The sequence below is a fragment of the Armigeres subalbatus genome, chromosome 1 (assembly GCF_024139115.2).
Source record: "Armigeres subalbatus isolate Guangzhou_Male chromosome 1, GZ_Asu_2, whole genome shotgun sequence".
NCBI classification, from domain to species: domain Eukaryota; kingdom Metazoa; phylum Arthropoda; class Insecta; order Diptera; family Culicidae; genus Armigeres; species Armigeres subalbatus.
This window is the reverse complement of record NC_085139.1, coordinates 169116562-169126817: the sequence shown is the minus strand read 5'-3', so window position 1 is coordinate 169126817 and position 10256 is coordinate 169116562.

The following is a 10256-nucleotide window of genomic DNA, read 5'->3' as shown; positions in this document are numbered from 1 at the left end:
TAAGACAGTGGATTTTAAGGACAAGCATCTTAGCGTCCAAGCAAAAAAATGCATTAGTATTGGTGCAATTAAAATTATGTTTCTGTACGTGATGGCAAGATCCTTCACCAATACATGCACAATATGCATCTGTCAAATAATATTTACATTCTTACCAAAGATCAATCCACCTATTAGAACCGAAACCTCTCATTTGAAGCTTTCTTCCCACATTATAGAGCGCATGTCCAAGTTAAATTATATGGCTAATACTTGTGTTTTTTAACAAAATTAATCCACCTAGTCAAAAAAGACTGCATGCAGCTAATCCAGGCATATAAGATATTTTAAGACCTCCAAATTGTCCTGGAGTTTGAATCAGACAGTCTATCGAATCAACCACGGCTTCCATGATGTTCGTAGCGACGTTATCAACCTAACTATATCCTTCAAATATTTATCTTCACTTGCTTCTCAAATCCAGGCATATAAAATGTTGCAAGATCTTCAGATTGTCCTGGAGTTTGGATTAAATGATCAACAAAGTCAACCACAGCTTCCAGCGACGGTATCAAGTCAATTATGTCCTTCAAGTATATGCCTTTCGCTTGCACCTTATATCCAGGCATATGAGATGCTGCAAGATCTCCTAATTGTTCTGGATCTTGAATCAAATGGTTTATTGATTTGTTAGGAAAATTTTTTAGTGGAATGTCTTCACTTGTCATAAGACGAGTTTGTACAATCCCACTCTTAAGTCGAGTCAAGCACGAGACACTGAAGACGACCTTACTGTTGAGGTCGAAATACGTATCTGTCAAGGTACAATTAAGTAGTGGAATTAAATGAGATTGTACAAACTCGTCTTATGACAAGTGGTCTATTGAGTCAATCACAGATTCAATTATGTCCTTAACCTCGGCACCAACCCAATTATGTCGTCTATGTATATATAGTTAGTTTGTCCCAAAGCTTGAATCAAATAGTCTTCAAAAGCAACAACAACAACTTACCTAATTTCCTTAACACCGGGTTAACTCATTCTGTCCTCTAAGTATATTCCTTCTACTTACATCTCATATTAAAGCATATGAGATGTCGTAAGATCTCAAAACTGTAGAAGGATTTAAATCAAATGTTTTAGCGAATCAACACGACTTCGCGAATTTCCCCAGTTACGATAACGCCCCAATCTCAAATCCAATTACAAACTACAACTTTCATTATGTCCTCAGCAAAGGTATCAATACAATTTCATTTTTCTAGTCTGTACAAGCATTTCCACTTCGGTTTCTATGTCCTTCAACGATCTGTCACCTTAATCCAACTTCAACGATGTCAACAGCAAAGCTGTTTTCTAAGTTGTTTTTTTCTTCAAACCTACGCCCATTACTTATTAGTCATTACAGCTGGAGACATCATGGAAGCCGTGGTTGATTTGGTGGACCAATTGATTCAAACTCCAGAGCGACTTGGAGATCTTACATCTCAGACGCAAATGAAAGACAAATACTTGGAGTACATAATTGAATTGCTATCGTGGCGGGGGGCATCATGAATGCCGTCGTTCACTCGGAAGGTCATTTGATTTAAACTGCTAAACAATTTGTAGATCATTCAACATCTCATATGCCTGTATTTAAAATGCACGTGAAAAAAAAATCTTGTAGAAGATAACTGGGTTTCCGTGACGGCTGGAAACATCATGAAAGTTGATTTCGAAGACTATTTAACACTTAACACTATTTAGCACTCCAGACCATATTGCCCAATAAATAAATAAAACTAAAAATAGATAATGATTACTCATTGAACGCCATCCGCAATGGTATCAGTATAATATAATCGGGAAAGCGGATCCAACGCAGGATTTTGTTCATACGACTCATTTAGCTGACTGCAGTACTTTTCAACTAGTATTTTGTTTACACTTTTGGATGATTGGAGCAAGCTTGGCAGTGTGGCCAGAGTTCCAATTGTAAATAATTTCGCCTCAAAAAATATTAAAATATTCGGAGGCAAAACGCGTTTTCTTAATATTTTATAGCATTCTTGCATAATTCTGATCATCTGATATTAATATTGTTGATCAAAGCAGCTTTTTCCCATGATGTTTGGCTATTTTAAATGAAATTCATCAGAGCAAATCTTCCATCACTGAAACATGCCACAGTCTACCCATACTATTGCAACAAAACGGAAACTGACTATACTTGCATATTCGTCCCAAAGTAGAACGTTCTGGCTTGGTTAAGTCTTTTAAACGATCACTGATAGTGCAGCTAACAAAGTGAAAATTTATTTTCGGTTTTGGCAGTGGAGAAAACAAATCGGCACAATATGATAAAATTACGGCATAAATCGAGTGGGTTTGTGAAGTGATTGATAGTTTAGAAGCATGCGGTTGCTGAATTTTTATTGTCGTTGTAAACGGAATAGTGAAAGTGGTACAAATTGATGATTTTATTTTGCCTTTCCGTGCGGGAGTCTGGAGTGATGGAGTGATAATGAATCGAAGATCTCTCATTGATTCACACGAATCAGAAGAAATATTGATTCGATCGAAGAAATTCGGTGTTATTATTGAAGATGTGATATCTAAGAACATCAAATTTAATAAATAATGCAGTTTTATAACAGGTAAGTGGCTCAATTTGAGATTCAATTAAATTACTCGGGCTTGCAGTTAAATTTGTGTATGTATGGGTAGTGTAAAGACGGGCGAGGGGTGGCGAGGGGAAGCGATTCCATCTTGACTGCCATTATTGGACTCTGTGATGCTTGTCCTTAAATGCAAAAAGTGGAGCACGTGTGTTGAGCTTGTCTTTAATAGGATTCGCGACCACATAGGTCATTGCCGGCACATCACCCAAAGTCAGAGATTGCTCTTGACCCCACCTTTCGATTTCGGAGGATACCCGGGACACGCGTGGCCGGAAGAGGGTAGCACGCACTAATTCCGCACCCTGGACAGGCAGGTCACTACCAATAAACCGTGTCGTCAGCCAGCAACAGCAACCGAAGACGAGCTGGGACGATCGAACGCACGTGTCGCGTTCGCGCATAAGTCCGCGTATCCAGTGGAGAGAGGGCAAAATCGCATCGTCTGATCGCAGCCGCGATCGTACAGGACCGGAGTAGTGTGCTTCAGTAACTTCGGTGCCGCCGCCGGCCCGCCCGCACCCATCGAAACACCCGCAGGTATTTCCTAGGTTGTCGCGTAAGTACCAGGCAAGCATGCTTATTGTTTTTGTGTCGTCCATGCGCATGTGACCTAAAGGCACGAACAATAGTCGGTCCATCAACCGACCATGTATGAATGGAGTCCATTGACCAAACCTCCGTACCGTACACCCATTAAATCTCGTCTCCCCTAAACACCGCCACCGCAGCATGTGGCTGAAATAGGTAGCTGCAGCGCCGATACTGAAATCATGATGTGGAAAGTGTAGTCGTAGCCGTGTAGTATCCGTAGCCGCAGAAGTGATTCTTTGCTAGGAGCGCATGAGGGAAGTAGAGTAAACCTGTTGTAGAACACACACGATAGGGATCGCCCGTAGAGAGCGAACAAGCGTAGAAGGAAAAGGAAAGACCTAGGCGAACATGTAGCGAAAGAGATCGATCGAGTGAACAAATGTAAGAAGGTATCTACCAATAAAACCGCTTTAAATGAAAGCTTTCTGTTTTGAGCTTGGCGAAAGTTGCCACCTCTGTGGGATGATAGAATAAACGTGATCAGTAATTCCCAAATGTTTTTCTGTATGCGGTAGAGTACCAGAAAGGAATTTTTTTTTGCTGAGGATTTTCATGTGGTTCGTTTCGATATTTTCGTGTTTTAGATGTCGCTGGGTTAGTCGACCCGAAATCGACTTCGACCACTCTCGAATTGGAAGCTTTTCGTTCAAGGGATCTTAAGGCTTAACCGATGAGGAAAACACACGGAACGAAACTTTGGAGGGTCTCAGGCCGGGAAAACCTAAATCTGCTGGGTGGTCTCCTTTAAGGAGTGGCGCTTTTAGCCACCCATCTACGAACGGGAAGCTCGACAGGCTGGCGGGTTATAACCTGGAAGCTGCTGACGCAATCGAATCCAATTTTCAAGATATTTTGCTTGAAACTTGCAAATTTCCTCTCAGTGTTTACTGTACACGTTACGATTTTCTCACATTGAATTATCATTATGTTTATCTTTAAAAAATAATCACAAGGATTTCGTCAATTTGCCACATCGTATAAACTAACGTGTCGAATGTTAAATTAATTCATACCCTTCACTTATGTTGAACCCGTCGATATATTTAAAATGACGCCGTAAAATTGAAATTTGTTAAAAAGGAGCTATATTTAGTATGAGTTGATTTATACGTGTACTCTCTCGTCTGCGCTCAGAATGCACAAAACCTCTCTCGATGCGATGGATACTTTTTGACAGCTTACTTTGGAGATTCTTTGACACTCGTTTTGACTCTATCCGCAGCTCCCAGGTTATAACCACTACACTGCAAGAATCGTCACTTTCAGCGTTTGAGCTGGTTCAGTCAAGCTGATTGAAATAAAATCATCAAGTTCGGTGTGTTGGAAACTGGGTTTCATAACCACCCAAAATTGTGAAATAGAGTCGATTTCCAGGGAACCTCCGCAATTGGCCAATGTGCCCAGATGCTCTGCAAATGCCGTCTATGAAATGTGTGTTGCAAGCTGGCTTTCAGAACTATTCAAAAAGTGATCACTTTCCTTAGGGCACCAGGTTCCCAGGGAACCTCCGAAAGTGGCCAATGCGCTCAGATTCACTGTAAATGTCTTCTATTTTATTTGTGTTGAAAAATCATGAAGATTGATGTGTCGCAAGCTGGATTTCAGAACCACTCAAAAAGGGGGCATTAGGGGGGCATTAGGTTTCCAGGGAACCTCCGGAAGTGGCTAATGTGCACAGATAATCTGCAAATGTCTTCTGTTGCAAAATCATGAAGTTTGATGTGTCGCAAGCTGGGTTTCAGAACTACTCAAAAAGTGACCACTTCCCTGGGGGCATCAGGGTTCCAGGGAATCTCCAAATTTGATGCAAATCGGTCGAAAAACAAGAGAACGGTGGATTTTATAATTTGAAATCGTAGCCCGGGCCGGAACGGGTTAAGCGAAAAACGCTCTTTTAAAGGAACTTTTAGTTACTTGGGGAGTCTCCAATACACCCAAGAAAAGTCCCACTAACACTTCTTCTGACCTAAAGCATGCTGAAAAACAGCGACTAGTTAGTAAAAAGAGTGGCGGACGCGGACCATCCGCCAAACGCTAATTACATCTTCAAAGAAAACGTCAACATCACTGATCGTACTGCTTCAAACGTGCTTGAAATCCACCGCCAGCTATAACCTAAGAGCCATCGCCTGATCCAGACAGTCGAGGCGCCTCAGGACCGGACGTTATACACCAACCGGAACCATAAGACTAACTGCAGCGTTTGGTGAAGACCTCGGACGAACAAACCTTTTTTAATGCCCTGGGCGTCGGTAGACCGCACGTCATAACCCCACCGGAAAGATCGAACCGACCTCGGCACTGAATGGACGGAGATTCGTAAGCACGAAGAACCTGTCCAGGTCCGCTGGGGGAAGGGCCGCTTGGCCGAAAGAGTAATTATACCGAAAGGGTCATTTGGCTGAAAAGGTCATTTGACCGGAAAGGTCAATTGGCCGAAAGGGTCATTTGGCCGAAAAGGTTATTTGGCCGAAAAGGTCATATGGCCGAAAGGGTCGTTTGGCTGAAAGGATCATTTGGCCAAAAGGGTCATTTGGCTGAAAAGGTCATTTGGCCGAAAAGGCCAAATTGGCCGAAAGGGTCATTTGGCCGAAAGGATCGTTTGGCTGAAAGGATTATTTGTCCGAAAGGGTTATTTGGCTGATAGGGTCATTTGGTCGAAAAGGTAATTTGGCCAAAAGGATCGTTTGACCGAAACGGTCATTTGGCCAAAAGAGTCTTCTGCCCGACAGAGTCATTTGGCCGAAAGGGTCATTTGGCCGAAAAGGTCATTTGACTGAAATGGTCATTTTGCCGAAAGAGTCATTTGGCCGAAGGGGTCATTTAGCCGAAAAGGTCATTTTGCCATAAGGGTCATTAGGCCGAAAGGGTAATTTGGCCGATAGGGTTATTTGTTCGAAAGGGTAATTTGTCCGAAAAGTTCATTTGGCCGGAAGGGTTATTGGCCCGAAAGGATCATTTGGACGAATAAGACATTCGACCGAATGGGTTATTTGAAAAGTGAGAAATTGGGAGTGAAAAAAGAGACGACTCACTTCTTACTCCTAATTTCCCACCTCTCACTGTAAAAAGTGAAAAGCGTGAGACGAATCACTACCCACTTCGCACTACTCACTTTTCACAGTGGGAAATGAGAAATGAAGAGTGAGAAAAGAGAAATCCCCTTCTCACTTCTCATTTCTCACTTCCAGCTGTAAAAACTAGAAGCGCGAACTGTGTAGAGAATCGTCTCACTATTCACTTCGCGCTGCTCACTCTCTACAGTGAGAAGAGAAAAATGAAGAGTGAGACGTCCTACTACCATTTAGGTCAAATGATCCTTTCGGTCAAATGACCTTTTCACCAAAATGACCCTTTCGGCCAAGTGACCTTTTCGCCAAAATGTCCCTTTCGGCCAAATGACCCGTTCGGCCAAATGACTTTCGGCCTAATGGTTTGTTCGGCCTAGTGGCATTTGGCCAAATGGCTTTCGGCCGAATGGGTTTCGGCCAAACGACCCTTCCTCGTAGTTGTACAAAGAGAAGCATTATGAATGCAAGTCAGTCATTCAACTTTTTAAGCTTTATTAGAATGTTTTTTAATCCCATCAGTCGTTCAAGAGGCCAAAAGGAAACAATTGGAGGATTTCCTCGACTCTGTTAACCCGGTTCAATCCGCCGCTGAACTATGGGGAAAAGTGAATGGGCTCAATCGCTAGTTGTAACTGCTAGTGACGTCCGCCGTCTATGCAGTGGACGTCCACACGTCTCAAACTAGCTCACCGTTGGGGTTCTCAGGGTTGCCTTACCTGCTCAAGGGATTCACGAGGGAATAGCAGAAAGAGGACAAGACAGCGTCGCACTTAAATGCTCAGGGATAGCGTATGAAAGAAATTTACTGTTCAAATACATTTTTATATAATTTATTTTTTCCAATTCATAGTACCAGGAGTGGGCTAGTAAACAGGGATAAGGAATGGATGCGGCCGATTAAAACGTAGGGGCCCATTGGCGACATGCGCGCGGGTGACGTACCTTGGACGACTGTTCATTATAGCCGATAGCTGGCTGGGCTGCTATTTGGGCACGAAGGCAAGGGTGGTGGGGTTCGACGAGCGGGTTGCCCTGCAGGCGGGATCGGATTTCGGCTTCACGAAGTGAACAGCCGGCGTGGCCGAAAGGCTGAACACGATGTAGAGCGCTTTGCTGTTTGTCGAGGCTTCTTCTCAGCGGATATTCGAGGCGGCGGCTTCTTCTCGTTGGTTTGGCTACCGGCGAGGCCGGATTCTGGCTTCGCGAAGTGAACAGCCGGCGTGGCCGAAAGGTTGAACACAAGGACGAGGGTTCTGCAATTTGCCAACGATTCTGCTTCTCGGGTTGGCTTTCGGCGGTACCGAGGCTTTTTCTTCTCGACGGGTTCGCTGTCGACGGGACCGGATCGTGGCTTCGTGGAGAAAACGGCCGGCGTGGCCGTAGTTATAACTTCTTCTCGGCGAGTCCGGATCGTAGATTTGCGGAGGAAACAGCCGGCGTGGCCGCAATGGACAAGCACGAGGACGAGGGCTTTGCGATTTTGTAGACTGGACCGGATCGTGGCTCGTAGAGGGAACAGCTCGTAGAGGGAACAGAGGCCTTGAGCTCGCTCAACATAAGACGGAGGTGGTTATCGTCAGCAACCGTAAGTCGGCACAACATGCAGTTGTACACGTGGGAGACGTCGCGATCACTTCAAAGCGGAGTCTGAAGATTCTTGGGGTCATCATAGACGACAAGCTTACCTTCGGTAGCCATGTCGAATATGCGTGCAAGAAGGCTTCGACTGCTGTGGCGGCATTATCGAGGATGATGTCCAACAGCTCCAAGGTGTGCGCCAGTAGACGTAGGCTACTGGCAGGCGTTACCGCATCTATTCTTAGGTACGGCGGCCCGTCCTGGGCAAAAGCACTGGGGGTAACCAGTTACCTGCAGAAACTGGAGAGCACCTACCGCTTGATGTGTCTCAGGGTGATATCGGCCTACCGCACGGTATCGCGCGACGCATCCTGCGTGATAGCGAGTATGATGCCAGTCGGGCTGGTCATCCGGGAGAACGAGGAGTGTTTTGACCTACGTGGCACCAGAGGAGCCCGCGAGCGTACCAGGGTGACTTCGGTTGCCAGATGGCAGCGCGAGTGGGATAACTCCTCGAAAGGTAGGTGGACCCACCGGCTGATTCCTAACATATCAAGCTGGGTGGGGAGACCCCATGGGGAGGTTCACTTCCATCTGACACAATTCCTGTCAGGCCATGGCTGTTTCCGACAGTACCACCACAGGTTTGGACACGCGGAGGTCCCCGTCTGCCCTGACTGCCCAGGTGTTGACGAAACTGCAGAGCACATACTGTTCGTATGTCCTCGTTTCGACGTCGAAAGAAGAGCAATGCTAGACGTTTGCGGCCGGGACACAACTCCGGATAATCTTATCCAAAGGATGTGTCAAGCGGTGGAGAAGTGGAACGCAGTCTCGACTGCAACCACTCAGATTGCCTGCAGCTTGCAGAGAATCTGGCGCGCCGAGCAACAATCGACAAGCATGACTAACTGGTGATTGGTAAGTTAGAGCGAAAGTGCCGAACGCGAAGAAGTGTGTGAATGGTCTGCCCATGCAGAGGTAATGGCGCAGCGGGTGGCAACCGAGATCGTCACCTCGAAGCATGGCAGAAGGGTGAATGAATAGGTGTATGTATGGACTGCACACGCCGCGCTGGGAGTAGCGCAGGAATGTTGGTTCCTACGACTACTGATACCCCGTGGCGTGGCAGAGGAGTGTGGGGAGCATCCAAGTCAGTCTCACATGGTACGAAAGGAATGAGTTGAGTCGTGTTGAGCTAGTCTCATATGGCATGAATGAGGTGAGTCAGACTCACATGGTATGTCAGAAGTGGGAACCTAAGCGAAGAGTCCCACAAGGGATGCCAGAGGGAGTGTTAGGTCGAATGACTCGAGTAGTATGTGTCAGCGCGAACTGAATGAAAGAGGTGAGCAGTCTCACATGGTACGATAAAGGTGGGCATAGAATTAGTCCCGCACGGCATGAGAAGGGTGGGCACAAAAGTTAGTCCCGCACGGCATGAGAAGGGTGGGCACACAAGTCAGACCCATAGGAGCGTTAATGTGTGTGCAAGCATGGAGTGTATGAGCATGAATCAAGGGTTTGGGTGGGCATACAAGTTAGACCCACATGGCATGAGAAGGGTGGGCACACAAGTTAGACCCGCACGGCATGACAGAGGTGCAACAGAGTATGTAGGGTGTGTTTGAGGGTGCGATAGAGCGAGCACCCAAGTCAGTCTCGCGTGGGACGAGTGCCTGTGTGAGCGATAATGAGCGAGTACGCTTAGTACTGCCGTCCCCCCAGAAGTAGTACTGCGAGGTAGTTCCTAGGGGAAACGATGGTGGAGCCCAAGGGAGTTTAGTCGGTATTACCGGTATGGTCGAGTCCGACACTCCAGTACACTTCCGTGTGGTAGTTTGGCAACTACAATGCACGTGTACTGGGTTAGTGTGTAAATGCATTCTCCCTTGTAAAAAAAAAAAAAAAAAAAAAAAGAGGGAACAGCCGGCGTGGCCGTAGTGGTAAAACACGAGGGTGAGGACTTAGCTACTTGTCGAGGCTTCTTCTCGGCAAACTCGGCACCACTTAACGACGCGCAAGGGTTTCTTTGTCGGTCCCGCACCTTTTCCGGGAATTTAACCCTTCGATGATTGCAAGCCACTCACGAACACTGTCTGCACTACTTGGCCAAATCACACGATCTCCGTACCACGTGAGTATGGATCACTGCCTTCTACGGCAGCGGTTCTCAACCTGGGGTACATGTACCCCCGGGGGTACCTTGGCTGACTCCAGGGGGTACCTCGGACAAAAATGCGTAATGGCGGATGTATACCAGTTTCAGTAAAAATCATTGATAATATTTTAGTAATGTTTAATTCTGCAACTTTGTATCAACTACAACTACAACTACAACTTTGTGTCACAGAAGCCTCCTTCCAAGTGTCT